The sequence below is a fragment of the Sphaeramia orbicularis genome, chromosome 22, assembly GCF_902148855.1.
Source record: "Sphaeramia orbicularis chromosome 22, fSphaOr1.1, whole genome shotgun sequence".
NCBI classification, from domain to species: domain Eukaryota; kingdom Metazoa; phylum Chordata; class Actinopteri; order Kurtiformes; family Apogonidae; genus Sphaeramia; species Sphaeramia orbicularis.
In genome coordinates this window covers 32,871,352-32,892,595 of record NC_043978.1, presented here as the reverse complement: position 1 = coordinate 32,892,595, position 21,244 = coordinate 32,871,352, and positions in this window count along the sequence as shown.

Here is a 21,244-nt window from a genome sequence, read left to right as displayed (position 1 = left end):
CCACTAGTATATTTTCTGAACCAGAGTATATCTGTAAAAAAAAAATTGTTTTTGCAGCTTAAGCCATTTATAAAATTAAAGGCACACTATGCAGGATTTATTGGTTGCCATTTCTAAACACAACCATTTAAAATTGGCCCCTACTCCTAACTCACTGAAAGCTATTGTGTGAATGAACAGAGAGAACAGTAATAGAGAGGAAAAAGAATCACAGAACTAAAATGTATTTTATGATTGTTTGATAGCAGTTACATTCTAAAGCATAAATAACCACCCCACATACACACACAACAACCACCCACACATTCTAAAGTACATGTGTCATCTATGTTCACTTGTTCTTTGTGTGTAGTTCAGCCATGTCCTTGGTCAGAGTGAATCACAAACTTGCATGCGGAGCTCAAAGGATGTGCAAACGTGAAGCAGTTCTAAAGAGAATACAAAAATAACATTTTCAAGAAATATAGAAGTAATGTTTGAGTATCACTGGGATCCATTGCTTTCCTTTGTTTCCTTGGGTGGTTCGTATGTGTGTGTATGAGTGAGTATGTATGCATATACTGTATGTCTTAGGTCATCTCTAGAGTTGTTGTTTTTGCAGGGTTTAAATACACATACATATTTATTTATCATTCTGTTTTCTTTTACAACAAGAAAATACAGGGAATGTGTGCACAGCCTTAAGACACACACACAAAAACTGAACTAAATGGGTTGTAAAGGTTAAAGTCACTATTTTTTGTGACCTCTAACCCCCCTTCATAAGAAGCAACACAAATAGAAACATCTGACATCTGTTTAATGAAACCTGGTATAAAACATCACAAAATGAATGCACTAAAAGCAGTAAATGTCAGCCTAGGACTTTTGCACAATACTGTATATGTATGGGGCGACACGGTGGTGCAGTGGTTAGCACTCGTGCCTCACAGCAAGAAGGTCCTGGGTTCGATTCCAACACCAGTCGACGGGGGGTGGGACCTTTCTGTGTGGAGTTTGCATGTTCTCCCCGTGTCTGCGTGGGTTCTCTCCGGGTACTCCGGCTTCCTCCCACCATCCAAAGACATGCACTAATAGGTTAATTGGTTAATCTAAATTGCCCATAGGTGTGAATGTGAGAGTGATTGTTTGTCTCTATATGTTCAGCCCTGTGATGAACTGGCGACTTGTCCAGGGTGTACCCTGCCTTCGCCCCTATGTAGCTGGGATAGGCTCCAAGCGACCCCCGTGACCCTAGTGAGGATAAAGCGGGTTCAGAAAATGAATGTATATGTATGTGTGTGTATGTATGTATAGTCGCGGAAAAAGATGTTAGACCACCCTTGTTTTCTTCAATTTCTTGTTCATTTCAATGCCTGGTACAACTAAAGGTACATTTGTTTGGACAAATATAATAATAACAACAAAAATAGCTCATTAGAGTTTAATTTCAGAGCTGATATCTGTCCATTTTCCACATTTTCTTGATAAAAACCAAAAGCACTTAAGTTCTTATATTAATAGCTATGGCATTGTACTGTAAAAACAGTGCTTTTAGGCATTCCATGTTTTCTTTTCTGTCTGTTGTAGTCACATGATACACACAGGAGTTTGTACTTGATTGCATAACCATTGTTTCTGATGACCTTTGATAGTCTAATATTTTTTTCCGCAACTCTATGTATATATCTGTATATAATAATGGTATGATATATAGTTAATAATTTAAGTCGATGTAGTAGGACTAAACAAGTGTTTACTTCTTCCCACTCCTTTTAAAGTTTCTATTTGTTCTTTTGTATTTGTGTTAAATTTTTTATATTGATTACTAGGCTACTAAGTTGTAATGAATTAAGAGCAGAGCAAAGGGCAGACAGTGTACATTTTTAGGTTCCTACCTTCATACTCTACACTCTGTTATTGGCTGGAGGCTACACACACTATGTGTCTATACTTGTTTTTTTTTTTTTTTTTTTTTTTTTTGATAAAATCCTGCATAAAATCCACTTTCTTTGTGATAAGATAATGACAATGCAGAGGGAAGCTATTGAAGTACAGGCAAATAGACCTATTTAGGCCAAGCTTATTTTCCATCAAATGCCTCAAACCACATGGGTTTTATCTTCTGCAAAGTAGCACTTCTCAAATTAACAATAGATTTTGAAAAACATAACCATTCTCTTGGATAGATTAGCTGTGTAATAACCCTGCTTTATCCCTGAGTATCAGCTGAGTGAGAAGACACCATTGAGATCAACACAAGCATGATTAGGCTATGAGCAGCTAGTCTTTTTCATAACTCGTTTGAGGGTCTCATTCCACTCCAGCTTGTCTTTGAGATAATGTCCTATTTAATTAGAAATTGGAGATATCACATTGTTTTTTAATGAGAGGAGCACTTTAGCAGAGCGTATGAGACATCAGAGAATCATACACAAGAAGGATAATGGCTGCATGCAAAGGGCTTGGGGGATTCAGACAAGATGCATTTTCACTCAGCGACTCTTTATTCCCTATTCTCTATTCTCAGAATGCTTTCTTCCAATATACCTTAACATGGAGAGAGGGAGCACTTTAGGTGTAATTCTGTACAGTGGACGTGTAAAAGTCTGCCATTACTAGACCTATTTAATGTCTTTTCCAATATCTTAACATTCATATGTGCACACACGACTCCTCTAATGCTGTCTTTCACCCTTGTATAATCTCTTTTGTTCTATGATTTCTGTCTGGGGCCCATCTGCAGAGTGGGAATGAAATGCAAATTTGTTTACTTGACGAGAACATGGGAAGAGAGCGTTGGGCCATGAAAGCAGGTGAAAGCAAGTTTTCAACAGGCTTCTTATTCCACTGCCAGCTTGGTAGCATGCCCAGGGGCTTTGACCTTTTACTGTGTTGCTGTCATGCTGTGAAGGGCTGCAGAAATATACACCTATCACAGAGAAGGAGCCACTGAAAGAGCCAAAAATCCCCCCTAACAATTTTCCTTTGAGCCCCTGCTGGAGCTGCAGAAACAGACCCTGAAGAAGCTGAAGTCATATCGGGATGTAAAGGTTGGTATTTTAAGTGCACCTCTGACTGCTGGTGCATCTCAGTTAATAAGGCCAGTTAATGACTTGTCAGCTGGCAAAGGTTAATGCATGATGTATCAGTGAAATGGTAATTTATAATAGATATACCTTCTTGGAGGAGAGGCATCCACATTTACATTTCATATTCGATTAGTAGCATCAGCCAAGTGGAAAGTCTCCAAGAGATTAGGATTTTAGGGTTTCAGCAAGGATTTAAAAAACAGCAAGGGGTATGTGTGACATCCTGAGACACACAGGACACACTTCTCATAGGGATTCATTTAGAGACATCCAACTTTTCTATCCTGTAACTTATTTTGCTGTGTTTTACAATCTCTTCTTGGGTAACTGCTACAGATTGTGTCCTTGACAACTAAATGCATTTTGAAGGTACAATTGTTAAAGAAGCTTCTGCGAAGTTTGTGTTAGAGGTCAGGGGGTTGGAACTTTCATCTGGTCCAAGTTTGCTTTCACATTGTACTTTATCGAACAAACCCTCTGAATAATGTGTCCTCTCTTCACCTGCATCAACAGTTACTGGAGAAGAAGACGAAACAAACAATAAATACAAAACCTTACTTATGTATTTGCTACAAAAAAAAAAACACATTCCGCCCTGTGTTTACTTACAATTCTCAGCGTTGTAGTCTGGTTCCTGCATTCACTTGAAGTGGACTGAGACCTATGTTTTTAGGTGGACTGGAGTTCCCTTATTTAATCCACATCCCCAAAGAAACTGGACTTTCCAAGTAAACAGACTAGAGTTTGATTAAACAGAGCTGGTTTGAATACACCCAGAGTCTGTTTGTGCAGTGACCTGGTTGTGTGTTAGCATTAACTGCCTTAACCCTGTAAAGCCTGAACCATTAAATCACTGACAAAAAATTCCAGTTCTTTGAAACTGGAGCCTTTATTGATCTTTCTGAACAGTCAAAAATTTTGTTTTCAAATATCAATTTCCATCTATGAGTTTCAATTTTGTATCATATTTGATACATCTGGTCTCAGTGCTCAAATATTATTTTTGAACAAAGACATAATATAACACAAACATGTCTAACAAATTGGTAATTCCTTTTCAAAATTGGCAAAGTTCTGCCTCCTTCATTAATGTCAGTCTTGTAGTGTCACTGGAAAGGCCTCTGGTGAACGAATCCCTCCCCCCTGGTGGATTATCTGCCAATTGCATGTATCTAATTGTATATATCAGGTTTTTCAAGAAAAAAAAAAAATCACACTGATCATGTAGAGGGCTTCAAAACTCAGGTGTCAAATATGATACGTTTGGAGTTATAGGGTTAATTTCTAAACTAACAGTAGCTTGTGTTGCACTATGTTGCTGCTGTAGAGGAGCAGAAGAAAACCACTGAGGTAGTGAAAGTGAACACAACCACATTCAGTGAACGTCTACATGGAAATCAGTGCACAGGGTTTATCATGGCTAAATTTATTAACGCAGTGAAAAAAGTTCTACTTGTATATCTCTTCACATTATGTATTGTTCATTATTATTAAAGCTTAAGAATGCAGTATTTCTTGTCATCACTGAACAAAATAATTCTGTATTTTTTCGGATTTGAAATAAAGCTCGACCTCTCCACCTCCTCTTAGCTCTGTTTTCAGGCTTTAGAAAATCATGCTCGTGACAGAAAATTTTTCAGGGGGTGGGCTGTCTGAGTCTGTGTGACTGTTAGCTGTAATGACCCACTGCTGTCAAAACTCCATCTACTGCGCAGACTCTGACTCCCACCAGCAACATGGCAGCTCTCCACAGCATTTTTTTTTAGCTTTGGTATTCTTTATTAGCACGAAATAGTATGCATCGTCCATCTTTCTGTTCAACCAATCAATCCGACTTATTTGTGTAGCACCTTTCATACAGATTATTGCTTTAGTGTAACCCAGACTTTTCAGACTGAGAAGAAAAAGCTGCAGGAGGACATTGTGTATTTTCCAAATCTTTTCTACCTATTGCAGCTTTAAGTGTGATACAAAATTTATTGATGAAAAATTTAACCCATAAAGCCCCTGTATTTTTCTGTCTTTTTAACCTTTCCTAAGTGATTTATCACCATGCATCAAAATGGTCTCCTCTATATTTTGCTTTTTTCAGTGAAAATCAGGTATTTTCCTATATTTAATTTACTGATCATGTACTTTAATCATCATGATGAGATTATATTGAAGGGTTGTCATATCAAAACAGAGAAAACTTAAGAAAAAAGGGACTTTTTCGTCAAATTTATCATTAATTGAACATAAATCAAGTGTGTCCATTCACTGTCATTGATCCAACTCCATGGCTTTTACTGGTGAATCAATGTTGTAGAAGATGACTGTGTTTCCATGTTCACTACGGAGCCTCTGAACGTCCAAATGGGTCATATCTGATGGTGAAAAGATGACAAACTGCATTTTACATCGATTATGTCAACATATTGATAGGATTAGTGGTTTTAAAGTTAGTAAACATTTTATATCAGTACATGGTTTTGGTCTTTATGGGTTAATATGAGAGATGCAGCTAAGATACTGGATAGTGTAATGCATGCAAATGTCAAATGGTACAGTGATGTGATATGTTTTCACTTCACCCACTCATTTACTCATTGCTGTCCTTCTGCAGCTTAACCTGCCTCAGTCTCAGTTACTACACTTTTCACTGAGGTCCAAAAAAGTATGGCTATTGTTTTTTTTTTTTTTTTTTCTTTTACACCTTCAGAAATGAGAGAAATGCTCATGACTTGGCCACACATGTAAAATGCTGTCCTTCAATGCCAATACTGAAGTAGGTATTCAGAACTAACGCTGTGGAGAGTGCGCCATATTCCTCCTGGTGCTGTTTCTGCTCGCTCACATATGATTTGTATTTGGAGGTGTGAGAAATTGATGGTGTCGACATCATGATAAGAACTCTGTCAGCATGTCAGAATGCTTGCTGCTAATAGGAGCTGTGCTATCATTATCGTAGCGCCCCACAGCCTCTAAAACGTCAATGACAGCATTGTGACTTGAATAAGAAATGTCCCTGTGTGGAGCGTGGCTTGAGCCATCAAACTGTGATCACTTGTAGTCTCAGGCAGAGGATAGATAAACCAGGGCAGCAGCTCCTGACAAGGTGCTGACAGATACCCTGCATTTCTCTTCAGCACATTCCTGTGATTTGTCATCTCACTGACACCACTGTGTCTGTACTTCATGAGGTAATACAATATGATTGACAGCTGCACTTAACAGAAATAATAACAAATAAGGGTTTGAAAAGGCAAATTACTGAAAACACATTAGCAGTCAATCTTGTCTCGGTGCAGTGTTGAAGTGTTTGTAATGACCTCAGCTAAGCTCCGTATTACTCGTTACCATTTCCGATCTTGATCCCTAGCTATTAAAATCTTGACACAAGTTCATTTGCATCAGTTGTAGATTGAAACAGGCATTTGTTTCTCTTCCAGGTTTAATAAAAAGACAGTTTTTAGTCTCAAATATAACCCTGATCAATAGTGAAGTATATGAGGTGTCTTTATTCACAGCATTAACCTGTTTTAAGTAGCCTGAGTTCTGGGCATTGTCTCTGCTCTTTGGCCCTTCCTTCCCTCAGTAACGTCCTTCTCAACTGGCTGACAGTGCTGGCTCTGTTAAGATTAGATTTGAATTTATGAAGATTGCCTCACCTGGCTCACTGCTGTAATCTATGCTAGCGTAGTAATTCACGTTTAGGTCCTCATTTCCAATGCAGTCAAGAAGACCCATATTTCACCATGACAATGTAATCACAGATCCACATTAAAAAGTCATTATTGTTTAAAATCGGGGTCCTGACTGAGAAAACACTGACTGCTCCATAGCTGTCTTTCTCATTCACGTGGATGTTTACCCAAGAACAGAGGGCAGAGTGATTTAAACACACGCCTCAACCTTATTGATCACACAGGGCTTTGAACGCATACATCGAACACGCCCACAGCGTAATATCATTGTCCACTGGATCCACTTGTGCTTTTTGTGCTGATTAGCTGGTAATCTCACTAACAAGCTTTGATCCCTGCAGATTAGTGGAAGGATAAGAACACAACATGTTTGTTCTGATAGCTTGGACAAACTGTAATCCTTCTCCGCTCTGTTGCCCAGTAGTCTAAATGTGAAGTTATTTGTGTATGTTTGTTTAATATAGCCTAGCTCTGGGTCATGCTTTATAAACTAATGGATCTCATTAGGTGATTTACCCTGAAAAGCTAAAGACACTACTGATTGTAACAGGCTTTTAGCAGGGCTTATACTGTGACATGTTGAACTTCATATGTATTAACGATCCTTGTGTCTTGTCACTCTTATGATGTGCACCTCATCTTGATTTCATGACAGAAGGAAAAGGGAGTAATTACTGCGCTGTGAGCCTGGATAAGTCCTGAGGCGCAGTGTTTTATAGTCGACTGCACAGCATGAGACACTTTGATCCTGGCCCTGCAGGTCCTTGTCCTTAACTGTCAGGAACAAGGCTTTAAAGCACGAAAAAATAAGAGCAAAGACACAGTAGGCACAGTTTATGTTTTGTTGATTTCATCTTTCTCATCATTTATAGAAAAATTGCTGCATATGAAAGAAATTGTAGTTTGTAGTTTCTTTCTAACAGGCACCGAAGCAAATTACATCAAATCAGAGTTCCTTTTGCACATGTATATCCCCATCCTGACCTTATCAGGATGCATTCATTGGTCAACCATTATTGACCTCCTTCTCCACCCAGACTTTAATCAGCATGATTTCAGTAAGGATCAATAACTTCTTTTCATGTCTAACACTTTTCGCAATTTTTTTTTCACAAATCAATACGTTCCTTGATGTGTTGCTCTGCTGCACCCCCCCTCCATCTCCTCCCCAGTACTGGACTAACATCGGTTCCATTCAGCTTTTACTCCTTCTTGTCAAAATGTCAGACACAAGTACTATCATCTTCCCCTTTTTCCCCCCATCTCATTTAATGGTTTTCTTTCATGCAAACACATTAAACACCATTAGGATTAGATTTGGATTGCAAGAGGAACATTACAACTGAAACTGCTCCAAATCCATAGCTTTGTTTGAGACCTTAGACTTTAATGGAAAAAAAAAACAAAAAAAACTCCTAGATGAAGTCATTCCTTGCATAGCCATTGCCGACTCATGATCCATTTAAATCGATTTAAACATAAAACCATGTCTTCAGTATTATACATATATTATTTCACCAATAGAAGGGCAGTGCGGTTTCTATGAAATGCATATCCAACCCCAGATCTGTGGGGATTGCAGATCCTTTGTTAGTGCTGAAGCTTTGTTTTCCTTTAGATTTATGATCGTTGCGGGGAGCTGGCAGGAGCTTGTGTGATTACTGCTTACACACTGATTTATACCTCACTTTTAATTATCTGAGGGGGTCTGCAGCTTGCCTCTGCCAAGACATCCCTTCTTTTGGGACCAGGAGAGGAAAAGGAGCCATCTCTAGTTTCCACTCCACCCATTGTCTCCCTGTCTGTGGCCCAGGACTTAAACAGGGATCCAGTGCACTGCTGGCAGCCCCCCAGTCCTCCCCAGAGCCAACCAGACAGATATCTCTGACATTCATACTCAGTGTGGGATCTGAAAGGGAAGCTTTATGAAAATGTGAAGCTGCCGTCCACTGGACAAGTAACTCTAACTAACACTCCCCAATGACCTATAAATTATATGGTTCTGAGAAACACACAAATCACCTTCCTGGGCTCATCTTCTCTAGTTACTGTCTGTTTTTTCTGTTTTTTTGCAGAGGCCTCTTCTGTGAAATTACAGTAGGCAGGTCTCATTTCAACAGCCAGCCATTGATTTTTCTTACTCATTTAGGATTATTTAGGTTCCAGTTTTCATGTTTGTCAGTAGGTTTTGGAAAATCTTTTAGTCTGGTCTCAATTCCAAAAATGAATTAACCATTAAAGACCTCAAAATATTATTCTGGTGACTTCCAAATCAATTTTTCCAATATATCTAACCTTTACTAAGTGATTTATCACCATTTAATATTTATTTTCCTATGTTTTATTTTCCTATGCATAATTTACTGATCATGTAGATTCAAAGGTTGAAGAAAAGGGGACTTTTTCAGCAAAATGTATCATTAACTGAACATGTAACTACTACAACTGCTGCCATTTATCAAACTCCATGGGTTTTACCAGTGAATCATTGTTGCAGAAGATGACAGTGTTTCTATGTTCACTATAGAGCCTCTGAACGTCCAAATGAATCATATCTGCTGTCGCTAAAAAACTGAGAAATTGCATTTTACCTAGATTATTTCATGTATTGATAGGATTAACAGCTGTTTAAGTCTTTAAGGGTTAAATGCAGTGATTGTATAAAATGACTCATTGTTCATTTGACACAGTGGTGCAGTGGATAGCACTCGTCTGATAGGTTAATTGGTTAATCTAAATTGCCCATAGGTGTGAATGTGACAGTGATTGGTTGTTTGTCTCTATATGTCAGCCCTGTGATGAACTGGCGACATGTCCAGGGTGTACTCCACCTTTGGCCATATGTAGCTGGGATAGGCTCCAGCGACCCCTGTGACCCTAGTGAGGATAAAAGCAGGTTCAGAAAATGAATGTTCATTTGCTTTATTTCATTACAGTGCGTGTGTTGCGGAGTGATCTATAGAGACAACAAAGCCAAAAGTAAAGGTCAAAAAAGTAAACAAAATTCTGCTAAAAAAAAAAAAAAAATCATCACATATCCCCACTTAAATACAAGACAGTATTCTTCATCAAACCACCACATTTGTTATTGTATTTGCAGTAACATTTCACTCATAATCATGATCATCTTAATGGTACAGCTCAGTGCTGCTCACAAACGGTCATGTCTTGGATTTAAGGAGGATTAATTTCAAACAGGACTGTTCTGTCTTTCCTAATTATTTTTAATGTCTCCCATTAAGCTGTCCCTAGGGGTAGGGATCCAGTCCATTCTATCTGTTTGGGTATAACATCAGCAGTGTGCCTGACTCCCTGTTACTATAATCCTCCTCCTATTGTCCCCCAGACCTGCCATGGGTCGACCCTCCCAATCAAAAAGAAAAGACCAGCGACACAGAGCAGACAATAATGAGCTGGAGTAGAAGGGAAATGACATACAATGTAATCTAGGGCTCGTCATTAATTGCCACCGTTTTAATAACATGTTCATGTGCACAGAATGCTTATGTGTGCCTGTACAACCAAATCATATCATATTATATAAAGTAATCTAGCCCATTGTAAATGCAGTGACTAATAATGACAAAATAGACATACGAGTGTAAAAAATAACTTTATTTCCACTTGTAATTCCAAACATATACGGATGTTTTACCTCTGTTTTTATGAAGAAACCATTTTTTAGATGTAACCAGAGTAGAATGTATTAGGTAGCACACAGAGCTCCATCAAGGTCCTGATCTTCTAATATTTTGTTAGTTTTAGCAGGAATACACACAAAATATGGCAGCAGTTTTCATTAAACTTGGTGAAAAAAGAATTTTTTGATGAAGTCTATAAAAGAAACAAATTCTAGACAGCAGTGATATGTCATTGTAGCATAGCATACCTAAAACGAGGAAGATAAAGAATGAATGGCTCTGTTTGCAATGTTAAAGGAGAGATATTTTGCTTTTTTAAATGGAATTAACATTTCCCTGTGGTCTACATAAACTGTAAATGCTATGCTTGGCTCTGAATTCTTCATTAATTAAACTCCACAGGTCCATCTTCAACCCTGATTTTTGAGTAATGACACGAAAAAGGTCATTTTGAGCGCTGGCCCTTCAAATGCACATGACTCCACCCCCTCCAGGTTGTTGTCTATGCGCTCTGTCCCATTCAACCACTGAATATTTTAGGTAATCAGCTCAAAGTTTGGACAGATTTTCCATATGGACTATAACCGCTGCTGCTGACAGTTATGTCGTACTCGGCCATGGCTCAGATGGTGGAGCCAATAACCAAAGGGTTGGCGGTTCGAATCCCGCTCTGTCCATATGCTGTTGTGTCCTTGGGCAAGACACTTTACCCTCCTTGCCTCCAGTGCTGCTACTCACACTGGTGTATTAATGCGTATGAATGTTTGGTGGTGGTCGGAGGGGCCATAGGTGCAGATTGGCAGCCATGTTTCCATCAGTCTGCCCCAGGGCAGCTGTGGATACAGATGTAGTTTACCAGCACCAGAGGGAGAATGTGAGAGTGAATGAATAATGGATCCTCTGTACGCACTTTGAGTATGTGTTCATAGAAAAGCGCTATATAAATCTAATCCATCATTATTATTACTCGGAGAAATGTTCGTCAGAAGTCTTGACCTTATATGTGCAAATGTAGTGACAGAGCTAGTTATAAATGTAACAAATTAAGAAGGAATGAAGGAATGAAGGAATTTTTGCTGTGATGAATATAAAGATAGTTTTGCAGCACCTGGAGAGTTCAAATTCAAACTTTATGAACTGTTAGGGTCCAAATACACAAGTAATTGTACAAAAGATGAATAAAAGTGGGTTTAGCACAATATGACCCCTTTAACAAATACTGCTACTGCTTGTTCCCTATTTCCCTTTTTGACAGTTATGTTTTTCATACAGTCTTTTTTCTGGATCCAAAAATGTACTTCTGAACCTTTTGGTAGTTTATGTCTAACCCCGCTGACAGACGGAGAAATAAAAGCTACCTACCAAACAAACACAGGTTCACTTCTCTGTGGGTTAGGATTAGCATTAGGACATGAAATGAGAAAAGACAAGGGAGAAAAATGAAAGTACAGTCTACTCTCGTTATACCGCCAACTTCCGTTCACGGCCAAATTGGCGGTATAGCGAAAATGGCGTTACAACGGGTTGCGTCCATAATGTGCATGTCTTTATTATATGATGTCTATGCTGCCTCCGTTAACCCGTTCTAATTGCGTTTCTAAATAAATCTTGATTCTGTTATGTTGTAAGGGATCATTTAAAGTGGGGAAACATTTTAAGCATTATTATACCGTGTCGGGAAATGACACCCCATCATCTTGAGGCTTTGGCTTAATCCCACGTCCTCTTCCCGACATCCTGACCTACTGAGTGTTCTGCGATAAATGAACGGTGGCCGTTCCGTAGACCTACTCGTAGCTTGTCGCGATCAGCGTCTGATGCGTTTGTTTCAGTGCATTGTTAAAATTTATGTGTACTCGATGGCAATCACGCTGGCAGTATAACGGTCGGGAAATCAATGGTATAAGTGTTGTTTGTGCATGGAACTGGGCTGGCGGATGGCGATAGGCGGAAATGGTGGTAGCTAATGGAATAATGCATTGGGGATTTTTGTGCAATGGTTTTGGTCGGCGGTGAGCGAAAATGGCGGTATAACGGCGGGCGGTTTAACGAGAGTAGACTGTAGCATGAAACAGCATTTGAGACATGATCTCTTGTGTATAAAGCCACAAACTTTGGTGTCCTTAAAATGTTGTCATGTTGTTCCATGTCAGAATAAGGACTGAAAATGGCTCAGGGTCGTGCAGTAGTATGAGACAACCTGGGAGTGGGCCTTGGAGGTGTTTTTGTTCACACTGCTCATCATGATTTGGTTACTACTTAAAATTTTGGGACTGAGGATTCTGGATTATGGTTTCTGTGTCTCTAAATCTCTTTTCCTCATTGATTAGTACCATCTGAGCTCCAGGGATGTGGAGATGCCAGTAGACAAAGTGAGTCATGGGCCTCGCATCGTCATGCGCATCATTCTCATTTCCTCATGGATACTCTCTTCTTTTTATCTCATTTTTTTTCTTGTCATTTACTCTGTCTCCTCTCTCAGTTCTATTCAAAATATTGCAGCTGGAAGTCAATGTTGGGCATATCACCTGATTAGATCAGTGCTCGGGGCTCTGTTGTGCGAGCAGGTGTGGCGTCCGAGGGGCTCCTCTGCATCCCCTGCACATGGGGTTTTATAATGAGATTAGCCGAGCCTGCAGGACCCCACACAGGAGATCTGATTAGGGAAAAGGACACTGTAACTTTTAGCCGCCTGTGACTGTGAAATCACTACCATGACCACACTGGAGCCTGGAAGAAAACACGGAGTAAGCAAAACTCTTGATCATTTTGTCCGGGGTTTTAGTCGTCATCTTCCTCGCTGTCACCTCTGCTGATTTCTCCAGTGTGGCAAGGTATGCAGAGGTATGTGGTGAAGGTAGTTGGCAAGGGGGGATTGGGGGTGTCAAAGTGATGGATTAGTTCGCTCATTGGTTGCTCCCACGATTAGGTCAGCAACCCAAGAGACAGCAACATGTCGACTGCGGAATGCTGATGCTAGACTTACTTACCGATTAGAAGTCTTTGTATCACTGCCAACCAGGGCTGCACACACTCTGAATAATACAGGTCTGTCCCTCAGAGGGAAGGCTAACAGACCTGACCTGGGCACTTTATTTGGTCAAAATCTACCCTCGTACAGATTTGTCTGAGGTCCACATTCCTGTTATGTCTAACACCCATTCCCTCTAACCCTGGAGATGTGAAGGTGGTACACATGCATCATTACTGCACAGAAGTTGGGGTTTGAACCTAGAGCAGGGGTATCAAACTTGTTTTTTCCAGGGGCCGCATTCAGCCCAATTGGATCTCAAGTGGGCCGGACCGGTAAAGTAATAGCATCATACCCTATAAATATTGACAACTTTTTCTCTTTGTTTTAGTGCGATAAAAAACATTAAATAATGAAAATATTTGCATTTACAAACTATCCTTTAAAGGTGGGGTGTGAGATGTTTTCTTGGGGTATTTTTTACTATGTTGCTTAAAATCCCCTTCACACCCCGATTACAACCAATTAATTAAATGCTCTCACACAAAAATAAAAAAAATTTAGTCACCTGTGGAACGGACAGGACTGAAAAAACACCATCCAATCATTTTAGCGCCCAATCGAAATGCTTGAACGGTGATATATCTATCAAACTCAACTGACATTTGTCCCTCCCCTCTCTGTGTAACCCTCTTCATGTGTGAATCGTGTGTTCTCAGAGGTTTGGAGCACTTGTACAGGAAACGAAGCCAGAGCCAGAGCTTAAGTGCAGTTTTAACAATAATATGCCTCAACTTATCATTTATACAGGGTGGGGAAGCAAAATTTACAATATTTTGAGGCAGGGGTTGAAAGACAGTGTATGACCAATTAGTTTATTGAAAGTCATGAGAATTTATTTGCCACAAGAAAATGTACATAATAGAAAATGTTTTTATTCTATGTGTCCTCCTTCTTTCTCAATAACTGCCTTCACACGCTTCCTGAAACTTGCGCAAGTGTTCCTCAAATATTCGGGTGACAACTTCTCCCATTCTTCTTTAATAGTATCTTCCAGACTTTCTCGTGATAGTCTTTATGGACACTCCAACTATTTTTGAAATCTCCTTTGGTGTGACGAGTGCATTCAGCAAATCACACACTCTTTGACGTTTGCTTTCCTGATTACTCATATGGGCAAAAGTTTCTGAAAAGGTATGGATAATAGTGTTAGGTATGATTATGACATCAATATATGTTTGGTTTCAAAACAATTGACGTAGTGCCTGCTGAGAAAAAACAACTAAATGTTCATTGTAAATTTGGCTTCCCCACCCTGTACATGTGCATTACACATAATGTTACACGAACATTTGGTAACAAGCATAATATATGTTAAAAATTTGGAGTTTGGAACTAAAATAAGAGCAATTTCTGATTCAGTTTCTCATTTGCCCAGTTCATTGTTCTTCTTAGTAGTTCTTCAAGGTTCAGCTGGTCTAGTTTTGCTTCAAAAGAGCAAAACTAGTCCAATTAAACCTAGAACCTAGAAAAATGGAGTTGTTACTGTTGATAGGTTATTAGGCTATTATTTTACTGTAGCTCACATTGGTCTGTATGTGGAACCTGAACTAAAATGAGTTTGACACCCTTGATATATTTAATACATACATAAGACCTCATATTTTTGAATGATCACACATGAATTAAAAACATATATTTACATGAGTATCGGTACGTCATCCTTCTTACATTTTTGGGCTTTAACGGGCTTGTTATTCTGAGTTTAATACATTTTTAGGAAATTAATGGTTAGTTTTATTTTGCCCCTTTACAAACTCATCCATCAAGTCTAAATGGATGGGACAAAAACAGATATATCTGCCTTTTTGAACGTTTAATTATTTTTTTATTTACTTTTTACTATTAGGGCTGCTTGATTATAGAAAAAAAAATAATCACGATTATTTTAGCAATAATTGAAATCACGATGATTAAAAACGATTATTTGTTAACCTTAAAGTTGTTTATTTTTTTCTTGCAAAACAATGTAAAATATACTCTTTAAACATAAATAAAGCTTTTAACCACTAAAACAAAGTATGTTCACTTTTGTACGAAACAAAAAAATCTTTGAATGCAAATAAGTGTACTGTAAATTCAAGTATGTTTCCTTTTGTAAATAAATAGTGCACTGTAATTAAACTGCTATAGACTTGCCATAGAACTGTAGCAATTTAAAAAAAAAAAAAAAAAAAGCTCACGTAAAGTGCAAATTATAAATTCAAGTATGTTCAATGTAGTATGAAACATAGTAAATTCAGTGGCGTGCCGTGAGGTTTCAGTTCAGGCCTTCTGTATACATCAGCCATCTAGAATACGTACGTTAGGGTTATACGGGTTAGGTTAATACGGGAGTTGCAGCGTAAAGAGATTCGGAAACTGGAGATTGCATTGCGAACGAAGTTGTAGACGGAGTTGTTTTTATGTGTTTTAGTTTTTCATAAGATTACGATAAAGGTGGCGGTGGTTAAACTTTAGATGGTTAAAAAGGTTTGTTGTGTTACCGGTCGGTGCGGACACAACTACGAAACACTTTTTGCACGTGATGTGTTTTTGCTCTTCGTCTTCTTCATCAAACCCAAAGTGATTCCATACAATTGAATTTGACTTGCCTTTTTTGTTTACCAAGCACTTCTGCTGTGATTCTCCTGCCATTTTTCCAGACCGCTAGGTACAACTTTCTTCTTGGGGTGGACCTGCCGGCTAGCAGGCAGCAGTAGCTTAGAGGGGGGCGGGGCTGAGCAGCTCATGGTAGCTTGCGTGTGTGTGAATTAAAATGACTCAAAATGAATAATCGTTTTTTCTCGATTACATCATTTTTGTAATCGTTGCGTGTAATAATCGAAATCGTAATTGAATTTCGATTAATTGCACAGCCCTATTTACTATTATAACTTTTTTCTTTTACAGGTGTTTTACCTTATTTTAGCAGTGTTCATTTATTTTATTTTATTTTATTTTATTTTATTTTATGTACCTTAGCTACATTGGAAATGTTTCCCTTAATTTGTTTTCCAAAGGTTTTAATGAATGAATGAAGAAAAAGATGATCCCTTGGTGTATCTGTCACTGCATATGCAATGTGATATCATGAATTGTGTACAGATAACACGCCACTTTGAACTGCTGTGTTATCTATACATATTATAAGGTTTCTGCTTGTATGTTCACACCGTGTAAAATACCACGTGATTAGCGGTTAGGTTTAGGGTTAGAGTTAGCAGTTACAGGTATGTAAACTGGAGATCTAACATGCGATCAAATGGTGTTGAATAACATGAGAGGATGAAAATGCATACATATAGCACGCCAAATGCCTTAACAACTGGCGTGACTTACAATGCGATTTCATGAGATCAGTCTGGCATATCATACTTGGACAACACAAGTTGAAAGCAATGTAAGACACATGACAAATAAAAGCAGACATAAAAGGGAAAATGCAGAAAAAAATGCTGAACACTGAAAAGTTGCACATACATACAACAAATAGTTTAATTGAGTTTAGGATATATTATGATAATGACATGATGGCAGTTAGATTTGTACAGAAACAGTCAGTAGAAGTGGCTGATTTTTACATGTAAGCTATTTCAGAGCCTGTACTTTGTCACTGTTACTGGACTAAAGTAATTGAATCTGTTCTTCTTCCTCTACCAGACTTCTAATTTCTGTCCTACTTGAGCATAGAATATGTGTACTGTCGCCACCTCTGTCTGATACGCGAACATGTTCTTTTCTTTTTGTAAGTGAGAAAGTGCACAGTGGTGACAACACACACACACATACACACACATAGACGTTTTAAGTGCTCAGCTCTCACAATGCCTTCCTCTTTCACAGTCATGCTATTCCCCACTTCCCAGCAGCCCACTTTCATTTGTTCAGTAGTGAATTCTTTGGCTGTTAAACTGAAGGATTGACTGTGGTGCTTGTCAAGCTTTTATCTTTTACCCTGATTCATTTTCATTTCCACTATGAAAGGGAGAACGGAGCGGCATCTAGCGCCATTATTTTGTCTGAGACAAGCCGATCTCACCACACAATCCAAAGACATATCATCTCCTGTGAGTCATACCATTGTTTTTCAAAGACATTGCAACATTACAGTACTAAGAGAAATGATTGCACTAGAATTTTATGAACTATTACAGTGGGAGTGATGGATCCGGTGACCACACTACCACAGATTAATGGCATCTATCTACCCCACACCAATGGGTTTAACAAAACATAAATGTGATTACAGGAGGGAAAACGGTTTATTACTGGCTTATTACTGCACCAGAAATGACACCATATTGTTTTCCATTATAACCCCATTTTCTACAAAAGGACCATTTCGTTAGTTAAGTAGCTTGTCTTTTTCTGTTTAAGTAACAGTCTTTCTCTGATTGCTGGTCCCGTTTCTGCTGTTTCTGCATGTTTTTAATGGAGGACCCAGTACAGTTCAGAAGATGTCTAATGACCTTATTAGACTCTTTGTCATCAGCAAAATCTGTGGTTTATGAGAGTGATTTCAGCACTTCATTGCTCCTACTGATGCATATGAAAACGCTCAGATGTTGAACTGAAAGGCTGACCTTATACTAGAAAAACTACTTTTTCTATACATATATATATTTTTTTATTAGTGATAGTTAACAAGACATTATGGACATAAAAAAACAACATATAAACAAAGGGAAAATCAAACAAATAAACAAACCAAAAACAACAACAACAGAGTAATGACAACAACAATGACAACATCATATAACAATGAAAAAGATCATAAATGTAAAGAGCAACTAAACAATACAGCTTGGTTAGGGGGCGATAGGGAAAAGGGGAAGAGGGGAGTGTGAATGAAAGTGAGAAAGAGAGAGGGGGGAGTGAGGGGAAAATAATAATAGCTGTAATAATACACAAATATATAATAATTATAATACCAGTAGCCTAATTTGCTAGTATTATTGTGGCGCCGGTAGAGGCGGAGGCAGCCATAATACAACAATGAGTTAAATAATTTAATATTTGTAATAATTTATTTGTATCAGTTACTATCCATTTTGAGTTTATGTGAATTAATTTAAAATAATATGGCTGGAGGGGGGGGCAGCACACAGAGCCTGAGGAGGGGAGGACACCATCAACCCCCCACACAACCTCCAGCACCCCCAGCAGCACTGTCACAGCCCAAGGACCAGACCAGACATGACCAGCCAAAGGGTATTCCTCCTACCCCCTTTTCTTTTTTTCCTCTTTTTTTTTTTTTTTAATATAGACCTAGTCCACTCCACAGTTGGATCACTCTCAGACCATTTAGGAGACAATCTGTCCAATGTGGAGTGACCATTTTGAATTTTTCTTATATAAGAGATAGGGGTGGAGGCACAGAAGCCAGCTACCTCCCACTACCCTTGCCAAAGACCGCGGTCATACCACCAGGGGGCCGAGGGTCAGGAGAGGCAGGTGTCACCCCGCCCCGCCGACTTTTTCTTTTTCTATCGAAGTTGCCAGTGCGTTATAGATTACAGTGCGTAATAAATCAGAGTTTGTTATTCTGGACACATATGCAGAAGCCAAACCTACTGCTGCCACATCACATCATGCCATAAATGGCGACTATACAGAAACAGACATTAACTCTCCTGGACAGAAAACAAAAGGATGAGAACAAGGGGAAACTCCCGCTGTTGTAAAATCCTCGGTCACTGCTGCAGCATCATAAAGATAAGAAGACAGGTGTTTTCTCTGCTCTCCAGCCATGTGCCTCTGCGTTGGCTTTTGTCTGAACACATACACACTTCTTTGGATGGATGCCTTTTATAGCTCACGTCACAGAGAAATACACTTCTATTTCGCCTGATTGCTGTTGCCTGCTGGGCAGTTATCATCCTATTGTCACTATTACATTGGTGGAACTAATGGATCTGATAGGAGTGTGTTTCCTCCAGACATTTGAATACAATGCTGCTGTGCACAGGTTTTCATGATACGGAGTAGACCTTGGTTTTGTCACTTTCTATTAAATTTTGTAATTATTGTGTTGACAAAATTTAATTAATTTGCATTCATTTGGTTAAATTTGAAATACTTTGCATTTGGTGGAAGCACTCTTTGATAAAGTCACCCACTCAAAGTGTTGAAACAAAGACTTGTCTGCCCTCTTCAGGCCTGGAAAATAATTTGGAATTCTACAAAAAAACAGAAGCCGATGTACTGTAAGAGATCAGATCCATCCAGTGTATGTCAAAAAATCCAATTAACCTAACAGGTGAGGCAGGTGCTCTTTTGGGTGTATCGAGGTAGGTGTGCTTTTTTTTTTCCTTTTCCTTTGTCTTATTTTTTTTTTTGCTTTCTCTTAAGCCCTAAAGGAGAATATCTAACTGAACTCACCAGGTGACTTATTTGCAATTAAATTTGTTTTATTTGCCCCATTTCTTCCCACCAGCATCTGTAGCTGCTGCTGCTGGAGCCAATTACTCCCACCAAAAGTGCAAAACCGGGATCTGGTGCTCGGTGTGTATCTGTATCGTCACAAAAAAAAAAAAAAAAAAAAAGGAACAAGCTTGTGTGTGTGGTTTTTACTACAGTGCATCTTCAATTTGTGACAGTTCCCATCCAGGAGCTGGGATTCTCTGGGGGTCTCCCAGGAAATTACACCTTGCTCTCAAATCATTCCATCTTCCCCGAGCCTGTTGAGCTGCCCACTTGCTCACACCCCCCACCCCTCTGCAAATGACACAGTTACTCCACTACTACAGTATATGGCACCAAAAATGTTACAGCAGCCCAGTTTTTGAGAAGCCATTTCATTTTTCACTCTTGTCTGTGACTTGCAGTAATGGTCTTCTCTCACTCCACACAGTTCCATCAGTAAAACTCATTCAGCTCCATACTCACTGGCCTTTTGTGACCTCACACAGCGGATGCAATTATGACGGACCTAATGCCCCACTGAACTGCTCTGCCAGAGTGCTTTTAAGCAGACAAAACTCAGTGCTATACTGCATATTTACCATGACATTTACTGTGTCCTGCCTCCAGGAATGAATTTAAAACATGACGTCATTGTGAGTCTGTGGGTTTTGCTTAATGGTGGTTAAATCAGATCAGTTAGCTTGCACCAGTACAGATACTACAATAGACCTGCAGATACATCATATTATTATTTTTTTTAATACTTTATTTTTATTTATATTTATTTTTTTGTATAAGGTACAAAACAAACAGAGAAATGGTCACAGGTACATTCAGACATATATATATATATATATATATATATATATATATATATATATATATATATATATATATATATATATATATATACTGTTTACTGTCCACAGATTGAATGAAAAAGTCCCATTTTTCCCAATATTTTACATCCTTGTGTTGATGTAGGTGGAGATTGTAGGTCATCATTTCTATTAGATGGATGTGATTGACAATTTTTATCAACAGGGAGACTGAAGGAGGATCCTTTTTTAGCTAATAGGCAGTATTCTAAATAGATACTTTTACATAATTCCTCTGGAGGAATGCTAAAAAAACAAAACAACCAATAACATATCAAAATGAACATCAAAAACTGAATACATCAATTTGATCATATTTCCCCAAAAGCCAACAATACCAGGACAAGACCAGAATACATGTGCTTGTTCTGCCTCAAGTGATCCGCGCTCCCTCCAGCAAGAAAACTGAACACCAAAAAAATGTAATTTTCGTACAGGTGTTGTAAAGAAGCGGACCAGACTTTTCCAACAAAAATCCCTCCAGGTTAGTGACTGTGTTGTGCAACTTTGAGATTTCCATCCCTCCGGCCGTATCTCATTTGATATTTCC